At 34.1% G+C, this 26,193-nt stretch overlaps 1 long non-coding RNA gene across 1 annotated transcript in view; it reads left to right on the top strand.

Annotated features, from left to right (window-relative positions):
- Nucleotides 1–11,332, top strand: part of LOC114676434 (uncharacterized) — a 587,559-nt gene extending 576,227 nt beyond the window's left edge. The window contains exon 10 of the long non-coding RNA XR_013414573.1: nt 6,832–11,332. This is a non-coding gene — a long non-coding RNA (uncharacterized LOC114676434). The remainder of the gene's footprint in view (nt 1–6,831) is intronic.
- The last annotated feature ends 14,861 nt before the right edge of the window (nt 11,333–26,193 follow it).

The following is a 26,193-nucleotide window of genomic DNA, read 5'->3' on the forward strand; positions in this document are numbered from 1 at the left end:
TTAGGAGGTCAGGCCTCTGGGAGCTAGGTAGGGTTAGTAGATGAGGTCATGATGGTAGAGCCCCGTGATGGGATTAGTGTTACTAAAAGGAGAGGAAGAGACCAGAGCTCTCTTTCTTTCTGCCATGTGAGAATATTACAAGAAAGCAGCTGTTCGCAAGCTCAGAAGAAGGCATTCACCAAAAACCATATTAGCCAACATCTTAATCTCAGACTTCTGAGCCTCCAGAAGTGTGAGAAATAAATTTCTATTGTTTAAGCCACCTAGTGAATAGTATTTTGTTATAGAAGCTCAAGCTAAGACATATGGCTTTCTAGAAAGGAATTTTACACAATGTATTTAGAATTGTTACATTATTTTCTCTTTTTAACAAGTCTTTTAGGAATATATCCTAAAGTAATAGATATTTGCACAAATATTGATATGTGTGCATATGTGTATATATGTTTATTAAATGTTATTTTTAAAGAATTTAATTGAAGTATCCAGTGTTTTTTATAATAGCTAAAAACGGAAAACAAAGAGTCCAAAAACAGAAGAATAATTACATTGCACTAATAGAATATTAGGCAACCATTGAGAGTGAAATTTTTATAGATTTCATAGTGAAATGGAAAATTTGTATGGCAAATATTTTTAAGCTGAACATCATATTTCTAGATGTATACATTATATCACAAATAAAAGCTATGTATATCAAGTGAAAATACACATAGGGATATAAGAATATTTTACAATATTAACATTAGTTAACAGCATAATGAGCATATAGATGATTTTTTTAAAATTTTATCTTTCTTTTACTTCCAAACTCTTCAGGTAACTGTGACTACTAATTAAAAATAAAAGTTTTAATAGATAAAAAAAAAAGTTGAGGCTTTATTACATAATAGAAGAAAGTGACTTTTGTGCATTTCAGTGTTATTTCTGGGCTGTCACATTCTACATGACCTTGACAACACTACTTAACTTCTAATGCCTCAGTTTTAAGTAAAGAGAGTGATATCATAGAGCCAGTGTAAGGATTACCTCATCTCATGTATAGAGATTGGCAAATAGAATGCACTCAATTATTATTAATTACAACTAAACTAAACTTATATAATTTTCACAAATATTTTGTAGTCTCCAAAGCAATCTCTAAGGCAATCTATTTCTTTATGATTTATGTATTTTGGTGATCCAACAATCTCATTTTGAGCTCTGGTGTGTCAGTACCACCCTGGAGGACACTTCTCAACATTACTGTTTCAAAAATGTGTATAGTCATCACAATTTACTGGGAACTTGGTAAAAATACATAAGGCTGACCCCATCCCCAAGCCATGCTGGATATATTCTCATTCAGTTCGTCCAGAACTATGACTGAGAATTTATACGTTTACAAAGTGACCCAGGTAATTCCATGAGATAAGAACCATTGGTCTGGATTCACAAAATACTGGGTAGAAGTTGTTAATTTTAAATATATATACACCTATTCTAAGTATCATGCAGAATGCTGAATTGTCAAACTAAAGAAATATTAGCTGGAAGATTTAAACTCCTAAAACATTTAACCTGATGATTTTCCTTCACAATAGAGGCCAGTGGCAAGGAGTTTCGCCCTAGGCATGGTATCATCGGGTAGGACAAATAATTCATGAAAAATGAATATGTTACTGAGGCAGTGTGTTTCTCAGGTTTTTCAGTCTAAAGAGTGTAATTATAGACTCAGTGAGGCAAGGAGGACTGTGAGGGTATTGAGTGACAGGAGTTGCCAAGTGGGTCGTGGGGAGAAAGGGTGACGCTCCTTCCATAGCACCTTCTTCCAGTAGATATTGACAAGGACTCTCTCCCTGACCAAACATCCCTTTTCAACTAGGCCTTGGTTTGGTCCCATTCTTGGCCCGCTGGGCCTAGTTTTATCAAAGAATCCTGCTAAGCCAATTTAGAGAGCCTCCCCTAACCCTTAATACCCAATCAAGTTCCTCTTCCCCTACTCTTGATACCTAACCAAGTTCCTCTTCCCCTATCCCTAATACCTAACCAAGTTCTCCTTAGTAATTTCTCATGCATTCCTTCACTCTGCACATTGACTATAAACCTTCACTTGTCCCTGTTGTAGTCTGAGTTGAGTTCAAGCTCTCTTTCCTATTACATTAGTCTTGACCCTGTTGCAGTGGTCTTGAATAATATCTTCCTTGCCTGTTTAACTCTGTCCAGTGCAATTTTTCTCTAATGATATCCAAAGTTCTGCTATCCATCACAGAGCTTTCTCATGTTCTGCCAAATACGAAGGAAGCTTTCTATCCAGGCCTTCTTAGTCAAGTGGGGACTAAAGAGAGTTAAATGGCTTCATCATTCCTGGAAGCTCTAAAGGAAGCACCCTTCCTGCTGCCTAAGGAAGTCCTCTTGGCTAGTGGAGAGTGAAGTTATATTTAATTCTCGGCACAGGTAATGCTTGTTGATCGATGCTTGTAGGCTAGGGATTCTGCATGGCTAAGCATTTAGTTCCCAGGTGTAGGTAATGGATGAGATTTCGTCAAGTGGCTGCTAGTGACTAGGAGCATTCTGAATGCTGACTCTTCCATATACATTTTGTATATCCAAGGTACAATTGTACCTTGTACATTTTCTTTCTCCAAGGTGCAAGTGTACCTGGTACACTTTCTTGTATAATTTGTACCTTAGTCCTTCCTTTGGGGACCCTCATGTTACTGTTTATATTTCCTTTATTTTTCTCCAATCCCTCTAACTCCAGGATATTTCTGTGTTCTAGCATGAGAATCTTTTATCTCTTTTTGTATATTTTCCCACAGTAATTGTCTATGTGCATGAGTGCGCACCATTTCATTAAGGCTTTAATATTTTACATTCAAAAGCAACAGTGCTTTACTTTTTTTCTGTTTCTGCACTTCTGCTGTATCATGCCATTCTTGAGCCCTCATACCTGAGTTAATCAGAGTCCAATTAGCAAAAGAAAATAACAGAAAAAAAATTACCTAAGCTAAACTTCAAAAATGCCATCCTACAACATAAGTAAAACAAGACACAGAGGTAAATTATTTGCATAAATAAATCAATTTGGAAATCACATGCTCTTACATTTAGAATTTATACTGTGTAGTTGCTCTGAAAACTACAGTGGCTTCTCATACACTCAAAAATGTTTGACACCTTCAACTATTTCTAACTTGACTCATTTTAAGTGACAAAAGCCATGTGAATTTAATCCCTGCTTCTCTACACATTGGGAATCGCCAAGAATCTCTTTGTCAGTTTACACATTCCAAGGATACATCAGTATCAGCCAGATTAAGGACAGTTGAATAAAATTTGAATTTAGCTCTAACAGTCCCATGCATTACGATTACCTCTGTTTGAGGATCATGCAACCAAACTTCTCAGTAGAAAATTTTCCCTGTTACAAAAGGTGGTATCATATTAACAAGTCAAAAAATGAAATTCAAGTCTATTGAAACTTGCCATATGAAGCATAAGTTATTTCTGTATTTATTATTTATTTGTATTATTATATTTTATTTATATTTGACACCTAAAAATAAAGAAGAGAATGACGATTACTACACACAGTTACTACCTCTAACTACGTATTAGGTGTTCACATATTACAGTCCAGATTTCCTGTTACAGAAATAGATTTATCTGCTCTAATATGTTGCCTCTGAAAAAAAATTTTGTTTACATATTTTTGTTTAGAAAAAATCCATGTTCAGATTACTCAAAAAATATAGTTAGGCAGCCATCACATAGCAAAGCATGTGAATGTCAGCTCTTCTGATATGTCTGAGGACATTTTATGATACAAAAAAGTTTTAGCTGCTAACGTTTTTAGAACAATGGGTAAAGAAACCCATTGTTTGGTAAAAATATTTACAAAAAATATTTTTAAAAAATAATCATTCGAGAAAATATTTACTGAATGATTTTTTAAATTGTTCTTTCTGTTGCTATTTCATTTGGAGTATGTATTTGCCAAGTAAACATTTACTTTAGTGACTCCTGTGCATGCTAGGCACCATGCTAAATGCTTTATATTAAAGGTGAAGAGGTAGGGCCTTTGTCTCATTCAAGCACATCATAAAGTGTGCTTTGTTGCACTCAACTAACACCTGTGGTCTCTGGTCACTCAGGATGTTTGTAGAGGAGACAGCAAGGCTGAGAATGTTCAAGTGCTGACAGTATTGTGTGATTTTTCAAATGTAAAACATTTCATTGTCAAATACAGATTGAATATATTCAAGGTATATATTTGATATACTTATGTAATGATTATTATAACAATATGATATACAAATACTTTATGTAATGATTTGATTTGATATACATACACATTATGTAACAATTATTATAACCAAATTAAAATAGCCATTACCACTTATGCTGTATATTAGATCCCTATAACATATTCATCTTATAGCTAAAAATGTGTATCCTCTGACAGATTTCTCCCAGTCCTTGACCCCTGGCAACCACCATTCTACTATCTGCTTCTGTAAGTTCAACTGCTTTAGATTCCACATATAAGTGAGATCATACAGTATTTGTCTTTTTGTGTCTGGCTTGCTTCACTTAACATAATGTCCTCCAGGTTTATTCATGTTGTAGCAAACGGTAGAATTTCTTTCCTTTTTATGGCTCAATAGTATTCCATTGTAATATGTACCATAATTTCTTTATTCATTCATCTGTCAATGAACACTAAAATTGTTTCTTCATCTCGGGTATGCTGAGTAATGCCTCAATGAATATGGCAGTACATATATCTCTTCCATATACTAATTTTGTTTCTTTTGGATATAAGCCCCAAGGTTAGATTGTCGGATTATATGGTAGTATTATTTTTAATTTTTTGAGGAACCTCCATACCGTTTCTCATAATGGCTGTACCAGTTTTCATTCCCATAAACCATGTACGAGGGTTTCCTTTCCTCTACACCATTGTTATCCACACACTTGTTACCTCTTGTCTTTTTATAAAAGCCATCCTAACAAGTGTGAAATGATATCTCATTGTGGTTTTAATTTGTGTTTCTCTAATGATTAATGATGTTGAACACCTTTTCATATATCTGTTGTCCATTTTTTGTCTTCTTTGGGAAAATATCTGCTCAAGCCTTTTGCTCATTTTTAAAAATCAGGTTATTTGGATTTGTGGGGGTTTGGGGGTGGGGTTGCTTTTGCTATTGAGTGGTGTAAACTTCTCGTATATTTTAGGTATTAACCCCTTACCAGATATATGATGTGCAAATATTTTCTCCCATTTCATAGGTTGCTTTTTCATTTTGTTGTTACCTTTGCTGTGCAGAAGCTTTTTAGTTTGATATAGTCACACTTGTTTACTTTTGCTTTGGTTGTCTGTGTTTTTGATGTCCTATCCAAAAATCATTGCCAGGGCCAATATCAAGGAGCTTTTTCCCTATGTTTTTATCTAGGAATTTTATGGTTTCAGATATAACAGTTAAGTCTTTAATGCATTTTTAGTTGATTTTTATATATGGTGTAAGAAAAGGGTACAATTTCGTTCTTTTGCATGTGGATATCCAGTTTTCCCAGCACCATTTATTGACTGTGCTTCTGATATTCTTTCATCCCTAACATTCTAAGATTATCTCATTCTCATTACCTCATTTATTTCAAAGTTTCCTATTTTTAAGGATGTCATTCTTCTTTGAGGGTTGAGGCTTATGACAATGTACCATTTCTCTGGAAGATCCTGCATTGACTCTGTGGGGATTGTGGATGAAGTGGGTAGAATGTATTTTCTGTTTTTTGGAGAGAATTACTTCTAATGTTAAAGTCCAAGTGCTTATTCATTTTTCCACATGCTAAGTCTGTCTGAATTTATTTATTTTCTACTCCTAACATGGTATGTATTTTATCAATGGATAAGAAAAAGCTGTAATTGGAGCAAGAGAAAGAAAATCTAACAAACGTAAACACTCTTTTTAATTCCTTTATATATCACATTTGTGTTTTAGTTTAATAGCTCTGGAGTCACATGGACATCTGCTTTACCATCACTCTTCCTTTTCTACATAAATTTATCTGAATTCTCAACTGATATTAAACAAATAGTTACTACTACAATTTACAAATCATAATAGTAACTATGTATTTAATATCAGTTGAACCCTAGGTATTATTTATAACATAACAATCTCAGCAAACCTTCAGGATATTATATCTCCATTTCATAGATAAAGACCTGAGAATCACAGAATATTCTAATTAAATCTCCCATATTGCTTATTTACATACTTACACTTCACTCATATATTAGCATATATTAGCAACTCTTTATAGGTTTCCATGCTGGTCAATTGTTAATTTTTTCTTCTTATGGGGCTTAAAATAATCAATCACTCAAACAGGAATTGAGCAAAATACACTGGGCTTACTGTTAAAGGAACAAAGGTATAAAATGCTTTAAACCCATATTGCCAGTTTGGCCTTCATTCTATATCGCTCTTACTTCTCTAAGAAAGTGACTTTCATAATCACTGCTATGGCTTTCACTACTTTATACTCCCTTTTTCTTGGAATAGTTTATTGTTGGTTTGTCATCAGACTATGAGTAAAATTGAAATTTTTATATTTGCAACATTGGATCGATGTACTCAATGTGCTTATCTATTGAGATTTTATACTGAGGGGGATGTGCACACCCCTTAAGCTATTGATTCAAGACAGCCGGAATGGAAGAGGCTTTCAGAAACTTTTGGCCAACACCTGGGCATCTCAATGGCTAATAATGAGTGAATGAGAAGAAATCCTACTTCATCTCCTTTGCTGATAACAGCCACCCTGTTTTATTATTGCATTTAGGTCGTTCTGGTGAGAAAGAATAGGCGCCAAGGTGAGAAGAAATAGCCGAGAGAAGTTAACCCAGATAAAATGTTATGGAAACCTATTTGTTTTATCTGGACTGAGACACATCAGCTGTCAGCATGACACCAGCAGGAATCCTGAAGTTACCAAAATCCTGGACTTCTTTGAGCTGGACGGGTCTCTGCCTTCACTGTATTACCAGGTGATACAAGAGAGGCCACCATCAGGCTGAGTATTTGTTGCCTGTGCCTGCTTTCCTGGGGAATTCTACACTTTCACGTTTCTGTAGGATGATTTATTGGGCACATTCCACCTCTACACTCTTAATTTACCATAGCTCAGGATCAAAATAGCTTTAGAAGCTCAGCTTGTTTCATGATCATGGGGAATAAAATTCATTTTTACAAATTCTTTATACGGTTTTCTTGAATTCCAGCATAGTATCTAACTGTAGTGGTTTTAAGAGTCTTGACTTGGCCGGGCGCGGTGGCTCAAGCCTGTAATCCCAGCACTGTGGGAGGCCGAGGTGGGTGGATCACGAGGTCAGGAGGATCAAGACCATCCTGGCTAACACGGTGAAACCTCATCTCTCCTAAAAAATACAAAAAAAATAGCCGGGCGTGGTGGTGGGCGCCTGTAGTTCCAGCTACTCGGGAGGCTGAGGCAGGAGAATGGCCTAAACTCGGGAGGCGGAGCTTGCAGTGAGCAGAGATGGCGCCACTGTACTCCAGCCTGCGCGACAAAGCGAGACTCCGCCTCAAAAAAAAAAAAAAAAAAAAAAAGAGTCTTGACTTGAAATTATGTTACTGTTTAGTATTTTCCCGTTCAATACGTGTGTGTGTGTGTGTGTGTGTATAGTTCATCATCTTATCAATTATAATTGCTGCTGAAAAAGAAACTTAGTTGGCCAGGTATGGTGGCCCATGCCTGTAATCTTAGCACTTTGGGAAGCCAAAGAGAGAGAATTACCCGAGGCTAGGAGTTGAAGACCAGCCTGGACAACATAACGAGACCTTTCCATCTCCACAAAAATAAAAATTAAATTAAAAATTAGTTGGTTCATGCCACTACACTCTAGCCTGGGTGACAGAGCGAGACTCTGTCTCTATTTAAAAAAAAAAAAAAAACAGTAGCTGATACTGGAGTCAATTTAATATGAACTCTATTTTCAGGGCTTCAGTTTTCAGATTCCCTCAGATAATTCTTTAAGACGCCAGTTAAAGGCTGGCTTTACACAGGTTCACAAAATGACACAGAGCCTTGCCCTTATTTATCTGGCTTTTTTGTGACATTTGTCATGAAATTAGAATAGATGAGTAGTAAAATTTGCCCATCAGTTAACTAACTGTATTAATATATTCACTACAGAAAGTTGTTCCTTTCTCAGTTAGAGTTTTCCCATGGGGTTGGTTGGATTTGCCCTTTTCTTTGCAGAGTTGTTATGTGGGTCTAGTAAATTAGAGAAGGGGGTGCTAGGTAAATGTAAAAGCACTATAAAAATCTAGGATATTACAACTAATGCATCTTGTTTTCCAGATGTTTGGCAATACCTGGTCTGTTCAGTCGATATTTTGTTAATATCTTAGACATTTGCTATTTCTAGATTCAAATCTGTTTACACTCATGGCATAATTTTAATTTTTTGTATATACTTTAGATTTTAAAAAATCTAAATACTTTTAAAAAGTCTACTTACTCTGAGGAATATTTAAAGAAATACTATAATTTGGGAGAGTAATGTTCCTGCTGAGTCATTTCTGACTGAAAACTACCCTTAATATGACTGACTGATGGTCAGTGTCTCAGGCAGAAGTACTGTTAAGAGTATTCTCAGGTTATATATTTGATTTGGAAATGTATTTCAATTTTACCAAATACTTTAATGAAATAATAGAAAGTGTATTCGTCAAATTTGTAATTTGTCCACACCTAATAGATACAAAACTCAAAATTTTGAAAGTTTTTTTTAACCTAAAAATATGGGCTTAGCTTTAAAAAGTGAAATATAACAAAACTATATATAAATTTCTAGATGTGTTTCAAGTAATTAGAATGAGATTAATAAGATTATGCAACATCCAATGATATTTACTGTAAGAGATAATTTTATTGTTACTAATTTTAATCTCAATACTTAGACTACATTAATAGAAATTAATGTAGAAATTAATGCATCCAGAATATGAAATAAAAATAATACTCTACTATGTGTGTAACAACGTGCATTTTAAACGGTCTGCTCAAAAACTCTTATTTCTAAGGCATTGGTTGAATGAACAATGGTTGAATAAACATAATCCACATGGTGGCATGTTTTTCAATTATAATAAAGAATAAATATTTCTGTTATTAGGCCATACAATATCCCAGATATATTATTAAGATGAAAAAGAGTTGAGGAAAGTATATGGTACACTCTCATTTTTTAAAATAAATCAGAAGACATAAATATATATACATAAAATTTTAAAGATGGCTATTTAAAAAGGTGGCAATACAGGAGGCATGTATAGAACTTCTTTGAAGATATATTGCTTTAGATATTTAAGTTTGAAATTTCTAATATTTTTATGAACATAAAACAAAATTGCATTTTAAAAAGAAAGAAATCTCTAAAATGAAAACAAAACAAACAAATCTAAATTTGCATATAGTTCGTGATATATCAATACAGAAAGGATCTATTCTAAGTGAATTAAAAGAACATGATAATTTGCATATCTGTACTGAATTATAGCATAAGCAGAAAAGAATTTTTTTTCTTTGTTTTTTTGAGACAGCATCTAGCTCTGTCGCCCATGCTGGAGTGCAGTGGCCTGATCTTGGCTCACTCACTAAAACCTCCACCTCCTGGGTTCAAGCGATTCTCCTGCCTCAGCCACCTGAGTAGCTGGAACTACAGGCACATGCCACCATGCCCAGATAATTTTTGAATTTTTCCATGTGGAAACAACAATTTTTGTATTTTTTCATGGGGATACAATAATTTTTGTATTTTTTTAATATTTAGAGATGGGGTTTTGCCATGTTGGTCAGACTGGTCTCAAACTCCTGGCCTCAAGTGATCCACCTGCCTTGGCTTCCCAAAGTGCTGGGATTACAAGAATGAGCCACTGTGCCTGGCCAGGACAAAAGAATTTAAAAACTCTTCTTTAGTAGTTATATTGTAGATGGTAGGATATTGATGGTATTTTTACTTGAAATTTTTATTCTGTAATGTAAAATAAAACAAGCAGATAATTACATGATATTCTATTTCTATTTTTCCTGGTGAAGATGTTCTCATTGATGCTAATAGCAACAACAATCATGATATATACAACACATCATATATGATTAAAACCATGAGTTTATCAAATATTAAGAAGGTTAATCCTAGGGAAAAAATACATTATTCTGCAAACTACTAACTAAGTGATAAATTCAATCCTGCTTTCCTATATACATTCTGTCACAAGGGAAAAGTTGCTCTTTATAGAAGTATCTCAGCTATTAAGTTAAGAATTAATGTTAAATTTAGAATATCATTATTTAGCAAATCCCATTTAATGAATGGCTTTAGTCATTAAACATGAACAGCTGCTAATATCATAGAAATAGAGGCAACCAGACACCATATGTCTCCTGATGAAAGAATATTACATCACCTAAGAAGTATTACTGCAAAAAAAAAAAAATTGAACACAAATGAGATCATGGCTGTAGATCCAACTTACAGAAAATAGAGACATCAGAGGTATAAGTTAAATTACACTGTATAAAACTACACAGCACAGATGATTCTGTTTCTTTAAAAAATACCCTTGTAAAATGTTTGTTTCATACATATATGTGATAATAAGATCTTTGAAGATAAGGTATGAATAATTTTAAATGTGATATGAATATTGTGTGTTACCAAAGAAAAATTCCTTTATTTCAGATATATATACAGAAATACTTGTGAGTGAAATTATTTCATGTCTGAAACATGTCCAAAATAATGTGGGCAAGAACGAGTAGGATATAGACAAAACAATATTTTCAATATTGGATATAAGTGTATAAAGATTTATATTATATTATAATTTTCGTGTTTTTGTACATGTAAAATTTTCAATCATCTATAAACATTTCCTGAAATATGGAACATCAAATTCTTTTTAAACTTTCTTTAAAAACATGTGGAAATAAGAATTAGAATTAATGTGCATTAATTAACATGTGGATAATAAACATTCTTCAAGATACAAAATTCAGCTCTCAACAAAGAAAAGGAATCTCTAGGTTACATAAATGCGGAGACAAGTGAAAACCAGAGAAGTCAAAACGGAACGCAACTATAGGGCTATTGTGGGTGGAGAAGCAGGAAAGAATTCAACTTTAGTAACCTAAGATTTTGAGTTAAATACTCATACTATAGCAGAAGGTGAGGACCGGGACTTTTGTGAGACTGGGATTTGGAAATGATGCCCCTTCATAAACTTTATCCCTGAGATTGGAATTTTGAAATGTTACCCCTTCATAAACTTTATCTATGAAAGACTCACAGAGAAAATTGTCTGCATCACAAGGAGTTGACAAAGAAGCTTGTCTGTCCTAATCTGGGATCTGGGTAACCAATAAAAATACAAAAGAGTATCCTACAGCCATAAGAAATGAAATAAAGCCTCGCTAGATATGTGTTCAAAACATTAAACAAAACATTACAAAACAAGAGAAAAATGCATCATAAAAAGGATCATCTAACAGGAAAATAACATAACTAAAAATGCCAAAAATTTGGTAAAAGAGATCAACAATCTACGAGAGAAAGTAAAATACACTTGTCTAAACTGATAAGCAAAGAAGTAATTCAAAAGTCCTAAGATAAGATCTACAAAAATATCCTGAAAAAGAAACAAATTAAAATTCTAAAAACTCTATGATAAAAAAAAAAAAAGTCACTGATACTTAAACTGCCTAGATGGGATAATCAGCAGAGTAGACACAGTTGAAGAAAATGAAAATTATTGATTTGTGGTGAGAACACTTAACATTCTTTATCATCATTTTTCAAGAATACAGTATACCACCATTAACTACAATAGTTATCATATTGTGCAATATGTTTTTGAATTTTTTCCTTTTATCTGACTGTAATTTTCTGTACTCTGACAATCATCTCCCCTACTCCCCAATCATGCCAACCTCTGGTAACCATCATTCCACTATTCTCTATTTCTATGGGATCAATTCTGTAAAAATTCCAATTCCATTTTCTTTTTTCTTTTTCTTTTTTTTTTTTGAGAGTCTCTCTCTGTTGCCCAGGCTGGAGTGCAGTGGTACAATCTCGGCTCACTGCAACCTCCACTTCCCAGGTTCAAGTGATTCTCCTGCCTCAGCCTCCTGAGTAGCTGGGACTACAGGCTCTCACCACCACGCCCAGCTAATTTTTGTATTTGCAGTAGAGACAGGGTTTCACCATGTTGGCCAGGATGGTCTCAATCTCCTGACCTCGTGATCCACCTGCCTTGGCCTCCCAAAGTGCTGAGATTACAGGCATGAGCCCCCATGTCTGGCCCTCCAATTCCATTTTTTTAAAAATGAGTGAGATATGCAGTATTTGTATTTCTGTGCCTAGATTATTTCATTTAACATAATGGTCTCCAGGTTTATCCATGTCACTGCAAATGAGAGGATATGTTCATTGGACCTGAAGAGCGATGAGTAGCAAGTACCTTGGCCTATTCTATTAGTCCGTGTTCACACTACTATCAAGAACTACTCGAGACTGGGTAATTTATAAAGAAATGAGGTTTAATTTATTCACAGTTCTACATTACTGGGAAGGCCTCAGGACACTTACAATCATCATGGAAGATGAAGGGGAAGCAAGGCACATCTTACATGATGGCAGGGGAGAGAAAAAGCAAAGGAGTAGGTGCCACAGTTTTAAACCATCAGATATTCTGATAACTCACTCACTATCATGAAAATAGCATGGGGGAAACTGCTCCCATAATCCAATTATCTCCCACCAAATGCCTCTCCTGACACATAGGGATCACAATTCAAAATGAGATTTGGGTGCGGACACAGAGTCAAACCATACCACCCATAAAGGCACATTGCATGACAGATGGTTGAAGACAAACCCTTCAAATATTCAGGGCCTGACATGTCAGTGAAGTTTTAAAAGTTCGATGATCTGGAGGATATCCTCTCCATGAATAGAATATGCTACTATATCCTGTATCCCATACCACTAAAACAACATAGCTCTTGGTCTACTGCTTTGGATTTCAGAGACAAGACACAACACACTTAAAACTAGTACTCTGACCCTTTTACTGTGTGACTTAAAAGGATTCCAGTTTTAGGTGGGACCCAAAGCAAGCATGGGCTTTGTGCCAGATTTAGGCTATGGTATAAACTGTCTTACTACTCAGGCCATATAATCCAGTAGATCTAGGTAAACCAGAGGTACTCATCGTAGACAAAGATGCATTGTGGAGTCTCTGCCAGATCCAAGTAAGAAATTTTCAGACTACACTCTCAAGTTTGGGTGTAATTTCTTTTTCTTTTACAGTTGCTTGAAAAGAAGCTCCTGTTGGTTCCTGGGGCCTATTACAGCCTAGGCGCTGACTCAGACATCAGTGACTATGCAACTGGAGCTGTCCATTGTAAATTGATACTGTCAGGTCTTCCAAGTCACATTGTTGGGCAGGAGCAGCACCCATCTTTCATATGTTGGAAATGATACATTTGATATGGCCCCTATGCAGATCTAGAAGCTAAAAGTATATAACATAAATACTTGGCCCAAACCAATCATGTTGTTATCGTTGTTGCATTATAAATTCTTTCAGCTTACACTTAAGGTTTCATAAGGTGATGGGGAAGTGATCTTCAATAAATGGACAGAGAAGAATAAAACTCTGTCCTGGTTCATAGATGCATCATCTCTGTATGTTTGTAAGAATAAAAACATACTTCTGTTTCACACAATTTCACCTGTGATAGATAGATATTTTGATAATAGCAATGAGGAAAACTTTTCTCAGGAAGTAGATCAGTGTATTTGATCATTATGTCTACAAAAAGTAGACTCAAGTAAAATTCTCTTTCTCTCTCTCTTTATAAATACATATATGTGTGTGCATGTGTGTATGTAATACTCCTGGGTCATGATAAGTGTTTTGAGTTGTTGAATTGAGACCTCAAAGTAGCAATATTGGAAGATTAAAGACAAGAAAATCTGAGGCAGAAGCATGAGTATGAACCTCTGGAAATGGGCCAAAAGTCTTTGTGTCTCAGGTCAGTGACTATCAGAGAAGCCATGGTAGCAGAGGGTCTCAGCCACCAGTTGGAGAGAATCACTTGACAGTGAATATTAGCAAGACTCTGCCTTCACACCCACCCATACTCCCTACTTGCTCAATAAGCTCATGAGTACCGCAGCTATGGTGCTAGAAATAGACTATCCATGGGCCTTTCAATGAGACCAGTCAGGTGGAAATATAGCTGAGTACCCTACTTGTTAGTGCAGTTACTAAACCCATAGTATGGTGCTATTCCTTAAGGAGACCAGCCAGCCCCTTGTTGGCAAGTCAGTTATATCAAACCTCCTCCATCCTGGAAGGAACCATTGGCTTGTTCTTATTGAAATGGACTAATATTCCAAATATTAATCTGCTCTTTAGTCCATTATGCCTTTGCTGCCACCACTATCTAAGAGCTTATACAGTGTCTGAATTACCAACATAGGATTCCATGCAACATAATCATCCACCAGGGAACTCATTTTGTAATAAAGGAGTTGTAACAATTGACACAGGATCCATTGTTACAATCGAATGTATATTACATCATCTGAAAAATGATAGATTGATAGAATCTTGTCATGGCCTGGTAAAGACTTATGTAAGGTATAGGAAAAGTGTCATTAACTACAGGCTTGAGGTATTCTTAAACAAGATGAAACTTTTGCTTTAAAAGGTAAACTATGCTGTCTGGGCACAGTCGCTCACCCCTGTAATCCCAGCACTTTGGGAGGCTGAAGCACGCAGATATCTTCAGGCCAAGAGTCCTAGACCAGTCTGGCCAACATGGTAAAACCCCATCTCAACTACAAATACAAAAATTAGCCAGGCGTGGTGGTGTGCACCTGTAATCCCAGCTTCTCGGGAGGCTGAGGCAGGAGAATCACTTGAACCCAGGAGGCAGAGGTTGCAGTGAGCCAAGATCACACCATTGTACTCTAGCCTGGGTGACAAAGGGAGACTCCATCTCAGAAAAATCAAAATAAAAGAAAATATTCTAAGTCTACAAAACAAGAAGTGAAAGTTAGATTGGCCCTTTTCCCCATCACTTTCTGGAAGCTACTTTATAATCCAAGCTTCTCTTCCCTACAACTCTAGAATGTTAGATAAGTGGTCTTTCCAGGTATACAAGTTATAGTGTTGTGACATGATACTATCAAGAATTTCAGTGAATCTAAAGCTTCAACCACTATCTGGTCACTTATTCACACCAGTGGACAGTAGGCAAATAAGTCAGTATTGTTCTTACACAATAGAGGTAAGAAAGAGTATTTCTATAAATCAGTAGCATCACTCATATAATCTTTGGTGTTCTATCATCAGTGATAAAAGCAAATTTGCAATTGTATCAGCATAGTCTAGCAAGATCAAGGCAATCAAAAATCAGGCACACAGCAATAAAAGTATGAACCACCAGTGCCCCCCACTCCCCTCCCCACTCTAAGCAAATAACCTTGATCAGCTGACATTCTGGCTGTGATTAAGTGAAATCTGGGTGGTGAAGAATAATATGATAACTATCAGTTGCAGCCTCAAGACTATAGTGTGTCCCATTAACTAAGTAAAAATACTTAATTTAAGTACTTTTTATTAAGTATACTTAAATTAAGTAAATTAACTATACTTAAATTAATAGCAACTTAGTGGTTGCTATTAGTCATGAAGATATAAAGACATCTAATGGATACAAGGCAGAGGTAGTTGTAAATCATTGTGATATATCACTCCCTGTTCACATTATCCACCTGCATTCAAGCATGGTTTTTGGGGTTTTTTGGTAGCATTGCACATCAAATGTGTGGTTTGACCTGTCTCCCTCTCTCTGTCTCCCTCTTGCCATTTTACGTTTTTTTCTAGGAATCTAAAGGCCACTTAGGTGGATAAAGTCTCCACTTAGTGGTTTAGAGAAGTTAACACTCATGAGGCAACCCTCAACAATGCTATTGCTTATGTATATTTAAAACAGAATTTCTTAAAACTGTCTAGTTCCAAGCAGTGAATTTCTATTATCATCAAAATTTCTTACTTTCCTTTTTTCCCTGAACTTTTCCTGTACTTAATGAAGAAATATAATAGTAGTTTAAGCCTCTCAAGTGGTAAGATATTATTATTTTCCTGTGTTAGAAAAAAACAAATTTTAGAGCACAATATTGGTAATTCTGGTAATAGAAGCAAGGAGGAAATACATTATTAGTCAAAATAACAAGGTTAAAAAAAGTCTGGCAAAATTATATGGCAAAATCCTCATGATACTTTTTGCTTCAGGATGCAGTTGGCTTTCATAATGTGTTTTTTCTTTTTCTTTTAGAATATCTAATATGTTTTCTCAGATATGGTTTGCATATGAGGAGTTATTTATGGTTTTTAGTTTTAGCCAAGCTTCAGAAGCCAAAGATCATTACACAAAGTGAGGCTTCTCTTTTGTCTCAACCACTATGGAAAATAGTATGGAGATTCCTTTAAAAAACTAAAAGTAGAAGTACTATTCAACCTAGCAATTCCACTACTAGGTATCTACCCAAAGAAAACAAAGTCATTACATGAAAAAGACCCATGCACACACATGTTTATAGCAGCACAATTCACAATTGCAAAAACATGAAACCAATGTAAGTGCCCATCAACCAAGTTGTGTGTGTTATACACGTAACTACATGGAAACTGAACAACCTGCTCCTGAATGACTCTTGGATAAATAATGTAAATAAGGTAGAAATCAAGAAGTTCTTTGAAACTAATGAGAACAAAAGTAACAATGTACCAGCATCTCTGGGATGCAGCTAAAGCATGTTAAGAGGAAAATTTATAGCACTAAATGCCCACATCAGAAAGCTAGAAAGATCTCAACAACGTAACATCACAAATAAAACAACTAGAGAACCAAGGCAAAACAAACAAACAAAAAACAAAACAAACATCCTGCACATGTACCTCTGAACTTCAAAACAAAAAGCTGGAGGCAGTGGCGTTAGTTCCTGGGGGTCTTCAGATCTCAGAGCAAGGGACCCATTCTGGACCCTAAACTCTATGAGAGACCACAAAGCAACCTTAAATCCAAAGGAGTTTAACATGGGGAAAAACATTGCTGTGAGGAGTTACATTAAATAATTGTTGTGGTTGTTTTGAATGGGGTTGTAAGTAATTCCTATATTCTTTTTTATAAATATTTGTCCTTTTCAAACTCCCTACTGTGACTAAACTCTTAATATGTATGTCAGCTTGAATATTATTCTCTATTGGAATCTCATTTCAAAAAATCTTTTAAATAGAAAGGATACAAGAGTAAAAATTCTTAGAACTTATGAAATGATAAAATGAGACTGCAATCATACAGTTCCTGGCATGTTGTGGTCACTCAATAAACACTGCTTTCCTCACCAAAAAAAAAAAAAAAAAAAAAAAAATGTGGTTATATGTATACCATAGAATACTACTCAGCCATAAAAAGAAATGAAATAATGTCTTTTCCAGCAACTTGGATGGAGCTGAAAGCCATTATTCTAAGTGAAGTAACTCAGGAATGGAAAATCAAATATCATAGGTTCTCACTTATAAGCGGGAGCTAAGCTATGAGGATGCAAAGGTATGAGAATGATTTAATAAACTTTGGAGACGTGAGGACAGGGAGAAGTTTGGGAAGTGGGTGAGGGATAAAAGACTACACACTGCATACAGTGTACACTGCTCAGGTGATGGGTGCAACAAAACCCCAATCACTACTAAGGAACTTACTCATTTAACCAAAGATTACCTGTACCCCAAAAACTATTGAAGTAAAAATACTGAAATAAAAACTGTTGAAATAAGAAGATCACACATTTTCTTGGAGTTTTTCTCTTCCTACTTCTTTACTTTCTAAAGCAAAATTTATCATTTGAATATTTATGAATGAGACAAAATATGTTTTTTTAGTGTCCTTGAGTGACTGAAATTTATATCAAATAATTGGAAAACAAGATAGACTATATATTGTAAACTCGAAATAAGCAAAATTAAAAGTTGCATAGTAATGTTATGTAATATAAATCATGATAATATGGTGATATAAATATGAGCTACAGCACTCATTGGAAGTTCATGACACTCCCTGCCCGACTTATATTTAGGAGAATGTTATTATACAATTTGTGGATTCATGGTAAACTTTCAAAACTTTTCTTTCTTTATAAATGAATTTTTATGTGTTAACAAGATATAAAACTGCCTACAAATTAGAATGGGATTGCCAGCTAAACATTAGCCAATATAAAAGGGAAAAATGACATTGAATAGGGTAAGACCAATCAAGTTACAAAAAAGTCATTTGATACTGTAGTATTACGAACCAACTTACTCACTGTTGCTTACTACACTGAAAGCACTGTACAAAAATGAATACCACTTGCCCAGAATTTTTACTGAGTTATGCTATGTCAATATAGTATAATGATGTTTATTTGTATCTGGATTCAATTTCATGGGTATTTAAATTTTCCCACAATCTAAAGTGTTTCTTGCTTTGAAAATGTGTCAAACCTACCAAATCATGCACAATCTACAAGGAAATTTTAATTCAAATACAATGAGTAAAGAAATAAAATTCTCAGCTTATTTTTCTCAGTGTATATTGAAGAGCTTATTAAGTATTGAAGGAAATATATTAATGGAGTATACAGTTAATAAAATAAAATCTGTAAAAATGTCTGAAATAATGTTCATAATGAATAATTTTAGAATGTGTATCTAATCGCTGATTTAATTTGAAAGTTGAGAACCTAAGAAATTTTTACAGTTGATATGAGTGTACATTGTCATTCACAATCCAAGTTGAATTATCTAGGGAAGTGTTTAAAAATACTGACACCTAGAATTTATCCCACCAACTAAATGTGAACCTCTAGTTAGGACCTCAGCGTCTATATTTTTTAAAGCTCCCAAGATGACTATAAAATGCAGCCAAGATTGAAAATGAATGATGTAGATATTTTAGTTCTTCTAATGTTGCATGTATTTTTACTTTATGTTCACGCAAGGGAATGCAAGGAAGATTCACTACTATGCAAGACACTTCACATATATAGGACTAAAAAATAAATTGTCAGAAAATAAATAAGTTACCAAAATTTGTTAAAGCAATGACTAGAAAAAGAAGCTTTGGAGAAGAGTGCTGATTACTATAAAAGTTGCACACAAAAATGTGACTTAATATTTGTGCAAGAACCTTGGCTGTTAAAATGATACGGTAACTTTTATAGTGGTTCTGATAAATATTTAAGGCCAATCATTAATTAACAAAAACTTCAAAGATGTTTGTAATAAAAAGGAGTCTAGAATTGACAAATTTATTTGCTACCTAAAAGAATGTACTGGCATGAATATTTGGAATAGGACAAGAAAGAAACCATTTGAATTAATTTTATTTTACATATTGTGTCCAACTTTTAACTTTTCGATAACATCTCCCAAAGATAAATACTAAAGTAGTTAAGATTTTAAAAATAAGATTATTTAATATTTTATAATACTGAAATATGCATTGGAAAATTATTTTCTGCAAAGTAATAAAGACACATTACTAAGGAAAGTGCTCACTAACATCTTCCAAAGTGATCATTTACTATCTAAGCAACTGGAATAATTATAAAATATATTTAATGATGCAATTTTAAAGTATATATATATTCTTATTATCCTACAACCTTCCAAATCAGTTTAATTAACTGCTGATATTCTAATATGACCCGCCAATGTTCCAAAATGACAGCATAGAAGCATACTGACTTCATTCCCTACCATAGAAAACCAAAGCCAAATAAACAGCACCAAGATTATTACCGTCAATATTTCAGAATTCAAATATGAAAATGAGACAGTTTCTGAGGCCATCAAGAAGTGAAAAAACTCTTAGCAGATAGTAAGAGAAATTGATTTTCACGTCTACTATTCCCCTCCTCCCATTCTGCCTGACACTAAATGCACAGAAAGTTTTCTACCAACTCATAGTTTGTACACTGAAAAAAGTGAGACAGCCAGCTTCCCCACCATCCTGTGTCTCCTTGCAGGAGACCTGTCCTTGCCTCAACTCACAGAAAGTATTATAAGTGCTAATGGAAAGAAATACCCCTAAGAACAAGCAGAGAAAAAGGAGGAGGCAAGACTACCTTTCCAGCCCTGAAAACTCTACTTTGTAACTCAGTCAAAAGAGACTGTTCAGCTACACCATGATATAGGAGGTTCATTCCACAGGTCCCTGGAAAAGAACCCCAAGCCAGCCTTTTCATACTGTTGGGATATTTTTTTGGCACTTTCTCTATTTGGGAAGGACAGTGCTCTGATTATTTACTACAGCCAAGGTGAACCTGGACTTGAGACACTAGAGCTAGAAAGGAGACAACCACCTAACAGTAAAGAAACTCTAAGAAAATACATCCATGAAAAAAACAAAACAAGCCAGACAGAGAAGATTGGAGTAAATAACTAGTTCTTCAAGCAAAGACATAGAAATACATCAACAAGAAATGACAGCAAGCCAAGAACCATGATCTCTCCAAATGAACAAAGCAAAAAAACATGACAGTGATTTGTGAGTTCTCTGATCAAAAATACAGTACTGCAGTGTGAAGAAAACTCAGTGATCTTCAAGGTAACACAGGAAAGCAATTCAGAAATGTATCATATAAATTTAACAAAGAGATTAAAATAATTCTAAAAATTAAACAGATATATTATAACTGAGAAATACATTTGCTGAACTCAAAAATTCCTTAGAGACTCTCATAGCATAGTAGATCAAGCAAAGAAAAAACATCAGTGAGCTCAGCGACAGACTATTTTAAAATAGTCAAAGGCGAAAAAAATAAAAGACTAAAAAGGAGCAAAGGTTACTGACAAGATTTAGAAAGTTATCTCAAAAGAACAGTTCTAAGAATTATTGGCGATCAAGAGGGAGTTGAGCAAGACCAAGAGGTAGAAATATCGTTCAAAGAAACAAAAACAAAAAACTTTCCAAAACTTGAGAAAGAGATAAATATCCAGGAACAAGAAGACCAGAGAATTCCAAACAGATTTGACCTAAAGAAGACTACCACAATGCATACAATAATCAAACTCTCAAAGAGGACCTTAAAAGCAATAAGAGAAAAGAAGTAAATAACATATAAAGGAGCTCCAATTCTGGCAACAGACTTCTCAGTGGAAACCATACAGGCCAGGAGGGAGTGGCACAAAATTTTCAAAGCACTGAAAGAAAAACAAACAAACAAACAAAAAACACCACCCAAGAATGCTGTATCTAGCAAAGTTATCCTTGAAATATGAAGGAAAGATAGTCTTTTCCAGGCAAACAAAAGCTTAGAGAATTAGCCACCACTAGATCCATTTTATGAAATGTTAAAGGGAGTTCTTCAATCTGGTGAAAAGAAACAACAATGTGAAGAAAACGCACAAAACAATGAAGGTGTAAAAACTACTGGCAAATTAAATACATAGACAAATCCAGAATACTCTAATACTGTAATTGTGGTGTGCAATCCACTAGTAACACTTGTATCTCTAGTATGAAGCTCAAAAGACAAACCTATCAAAAGTAATAATAGCTACAGCAACCTTTTAAGAGATGGGTGATATAAAAATGTATGAATGGAGAAAATTAAAAGTCAAAATGTGGGGGAATAAAATTACAGTGTAAATTATTTTTTCCCCTTAGTTTTGCTTTTTATATTCTTTGTGATCCAAGATAAGTTGCCACTTCTTTAAAATAATGTGTTGTATCTTCAGGGTTTTATTTATTTTATTATTTTTTTTTTTTGTAAGCCTTATGGTAGCCACCTTGCAAAAACCTGTAACAGATTGACTAAAAACAAAAAGCAATGACCAGAGAAAAATAAAAACATACTAACAGAGAAAATTACTTTCCCATAAAATAAGACAAAAAGAAAGAAAGGAGTTATAAAACCACAAGAAAACAAACAACAAATGACAGTAGTAAGTCATTACTTATCAATAACAACACTAAATGTAAATGGACTCCATTCTCCAATGAAAAGGCATAGAATGGCTGAATAAAGAAAGAAACAAAACTCAACTAATAACTGCCTAAAGAATACTCAACTTCAGTTATAAAAACACAAGTAGATTGATAGTGAGGGGATGAGAAAAGGTATTATATGCAACTAGAAACCAAAAACGAGCAGAAGTAGCTATACGTATTTTAGACAAAAAAGACTACAAATCAAAGACCATAAAAAGAGACCAAGAAGATCACTTTATAATGATAAAGAGGTCAATTATAAATATCTATGAATCCAACACAGGAGCTCTCAAGTATATAAAGCAAACATTAATGGAGCAAAAGAAAGTGTCAGAGTGCAATACAATAATAGTAGAGTACTTTAACTCCCCACTCTTAATAATGAACAGATCACCTAGACAGAAAATTAACAAAGAAAAATTAAAGTTCAACTATTCGCTAAACCTAATAGGCTTAACTGACATTTACAGACCATTTCACTCAACTGCTGCAGAATATACCCTCTTTTCATCAGCACATGGAACATGCTACAAAGTAGATCATATACTGGGCCATAAAAAAGTCTGAATACATTTTTAAAAGTAGAAATCATATCAAGTAACTTTTTGACTACAATTGAATAACATTGGAAATGAGTAACAGGAGGAACCTCGGACTTCATGAACACATGGAAATTAAACAGCATCTCCTGAACAAACAATGAGGAATGAAAAAAAATTAAGACAGTTAAAACATTTCTTAAAACAAATAAAAATGGAAATAACGCATACCAAAATCTGTAGGGTACAGCAGAAGCAGTACTAAGAGGGAAGTTTATGGCAATAAACATCTGCATCAAAAAAGTAGAGACTTCAAAAACACAACCTAAAGATATACCTCAAAGGACTAGAAGACCGAGAACAAACTAAACACAACATTGAGACACATCTAGTGTTAGATCAGTAGTAGTACAGGATTATTGTAAACTCTCATCCGTAGTTTACATTTCAAACTAGCTAGAAGGAAATAATTTGAATATTTCTAGCATTAAGAAAACACAGATATTTAAGGTGATGGATACCCAAGTACACGCATTTGATCTTTACAAATTACATGAATATATTAATTTATTACATATAGTTTGAAACTAGGTACGCCTATTATGCATAAGTTTTTCAAAAAAGAAAAGAAAAATTACTAATGTAATTAGTATGTATGAAATGGGATTTCAGAAATTTCATGCAACCAAATTTCATGCAACCAAAATAAAATATAGAAATAATTAGGTGACAAAACGATACAAGGTTTAAAATCTTTACTATAAGTGGCAGCATGAGAGGTCTAAACCAGCACTACCCAAACTTACTGATCCGCAGATGACACTTTGAATAGCGTGAGTCTAAAAAATGCAACAACCTAGATAAGATTTAAAAATCACCTGGTTTCTTTTTTTTAAGTTGGTTTCTGATAGATGTATACAACTTTTTATCCAACAATTACAATGTGCAAAGTTATCTTAAGAAAACAGTGACAAGTCAGTGGAAACTTTTATGAAACAAAACCCAGAATTATAGTTTATATTATGCCAATCTTGTAAGTAACATAGTCCAAGGAAAGGAGAGGAAAGAAACTCTGAGGGATCATTTTCCAGGACAAAGAAACACAGTGGGAGACCTCAATGGATACATTTTTCACATAATTTTATGTGTCAATTTTCCTGAGCCATGGTTCAGATTTTTCTGTGAGGTTGTTTTTTGGACAAGATGAACATTTGAATCATGGAATTTGAGTAAGAAAGATTGCTCTCCATAATGCAGACAAGTATAATTTAATCCAATTCATTGAAAATCTGAATGCAACAGAAAACTGATCTCCTTCTAGCAAGAAAAATTCTCCAGCAGATGGCCTTCGGATTTGAAACACATCAGCTATTCCTTGTGTCAGGAAGTGCCAGATCACCCTGCAGATTTTAGGTTCACCAGCCTCTATAATCACATGAGTCAATTCCTTAAATAAATATATCTGTATATAGACATTTATATCCTATATATTTGTTTCTCTGGAGAACCGTGACTGATATATCCGTAATTAAAATTCCTCTCTATTTACAAGATATGGGTAGATTAAGCATAATGTAAAAGTCATTTAAATCATATGTTTTACCTGTTCAGAAGGCATATGGCAAAAACAAAGCTTAGAGTCAGAAAAAGACACATTAATTAGAGGAAAGAAGCAATTCTTGAGGCTAAAATTAAAAATTATACATCCTTCATGTGGGTTATATGCTTATTTCTTTAGGACAATGATAGTGACTCGCTTTTATTTAAGAACATATCTAATAAGTGTTGGATCATGAGGCATAGTACTCTCTCATTATGTTGGGGATCACTGATTCTTGTTATAGACATTGTAATCTATCATGGTATTCATTAATCATGTAAAATAATATTGTCAGTGAAAAATCTAAAATTACAATGTACATGACTAATGAAGGCAGTAAGGCTATTCTGGAACCATTCAGTAACCAGATTAGTCTTTGAAAACTGAAGGCTTGATTCTTCAATAATTTTAATGAGAGGATCTTAAGTTCTAAAGGAGCTTTAAAGGTTACCTGGTACAGCATTTCAACTGGTACTTGAGTCTCCTCTATGACATTTCTCCTAAACTCTGCTTGTCCATGCTTATTGACAATAGCCACCCTACAGGAAATCTGCTAATATATTAAAACTTGTCTCCCTTTATCCATTTACCCTACTTTTCTTCTTTTGGGACATATAAAGTAAACATTTTCCTTATTTCAGTAGTTCAAATATTTGAAGACAGTCTGAAAAAGATCAGAAGTCATAAGGCAGGCAAGTATTTCCACCTTTCCATTATCTAAAATAACTATCTTAATATGGCCTTATAGATTGTGGACTTCTCTCTTATTCTAGACTTTATAACAGAGTAGTTCAATGAATGTTTTTCTGATAGTGAAACTTGTTTTTTTTATTAAGTGGGATGATGTATACAAAACTTTTGGTGTTATGGATATGGCATTGTAGTTAATGATGGCAGATACAGGACAGTGTATGGGAGAAAGGCAGATCATTCTGAGAAATACAAGCTACCTTATTTAAAACTCAGAAGGACATCGTTGTTAACATTTCATTCCTCAGAAGAAATTTTCTGTTGGTTGAAATCTGTTGTTAAATAACATACAGAGTAGTATATTACATGTGCTTAAGATACCTCTAATTGTATTTAACTGTAAATAAATGTGCCAAATGTTCTCTAAATTAACTCAGAATAAAAGCATGCCTCCCCCTGAATGAGCTGAAATAGATAAGGGAAATTGTAAGATTTTCTTATTGGTTGGCTTCAACTCATAAATTCAAGAATAGAATAGTATTAGACATTTTACCAGACTATATCTTACATTCCTTTAAACAAGACTGAACCTTATTTTTTAAATTTTTATTTAATATTTCAAGTGTGTTCATATTCTAAGATATAAATGTAGCTAGACAAGTCACAGCTGCAGCAGTCAAAAGTCAGAATAACATTTATTAAAAATATTGTGATTGAGTTATTTATATATTTACAAAAAGAAGAGGAGATAAATAACAAGATTACAGGTTACAGAACTGTGGTAATATTATGAAAATCCCCAGGGAACAACTGAACAGACAGTGAAACATCTTCACACCTGTCACTGAGACAGCCACTCAATTTAGTGCATACGTATGTGCAAAATTTATGAAATAAAGTGCACTTAGCCAATATGCAACAGATTGTACCACAAGGAAAATTACCTAAACAAATAAAATGACTCTTTAAAAGTTAATTAGTTTAAATAAAATTATTATTTTTTCTCTCCAAAGCTGATGTCTCTTAACGTAACTACCACTTTACTAGCTACATTACAGGAATCTCATGAAAAACGAATAGCTGGGTACATTTGAGGGATAAAGAGGAAAATATTTAATATGATCATCTTAAATGTCAAAGCCTTATTAAGTTCTAAAGGCAATAGTCACAGGGTACAACAAAAAGGCTTGATAAGGGTCAAGAAACTGGTATTTCTACTTTTATTAAATGAGACATTTT

The sequence above is a fragment of the Macaca mulatta genome, chromosome 2, assembly GCF_049350105.2.
Source record: "Macaca mulatta isolate MMU2019108-1 chromosome 2, T2T-MMU8v2.0, whole genome shotgun sequence".
Taxonomy (NCBI): domain Eukaryota; kingdom Metazoa; phylum Chordata; class Mammalia; order Primates; family Cercopithecidae; genus Macaca; species Macaca mulatta.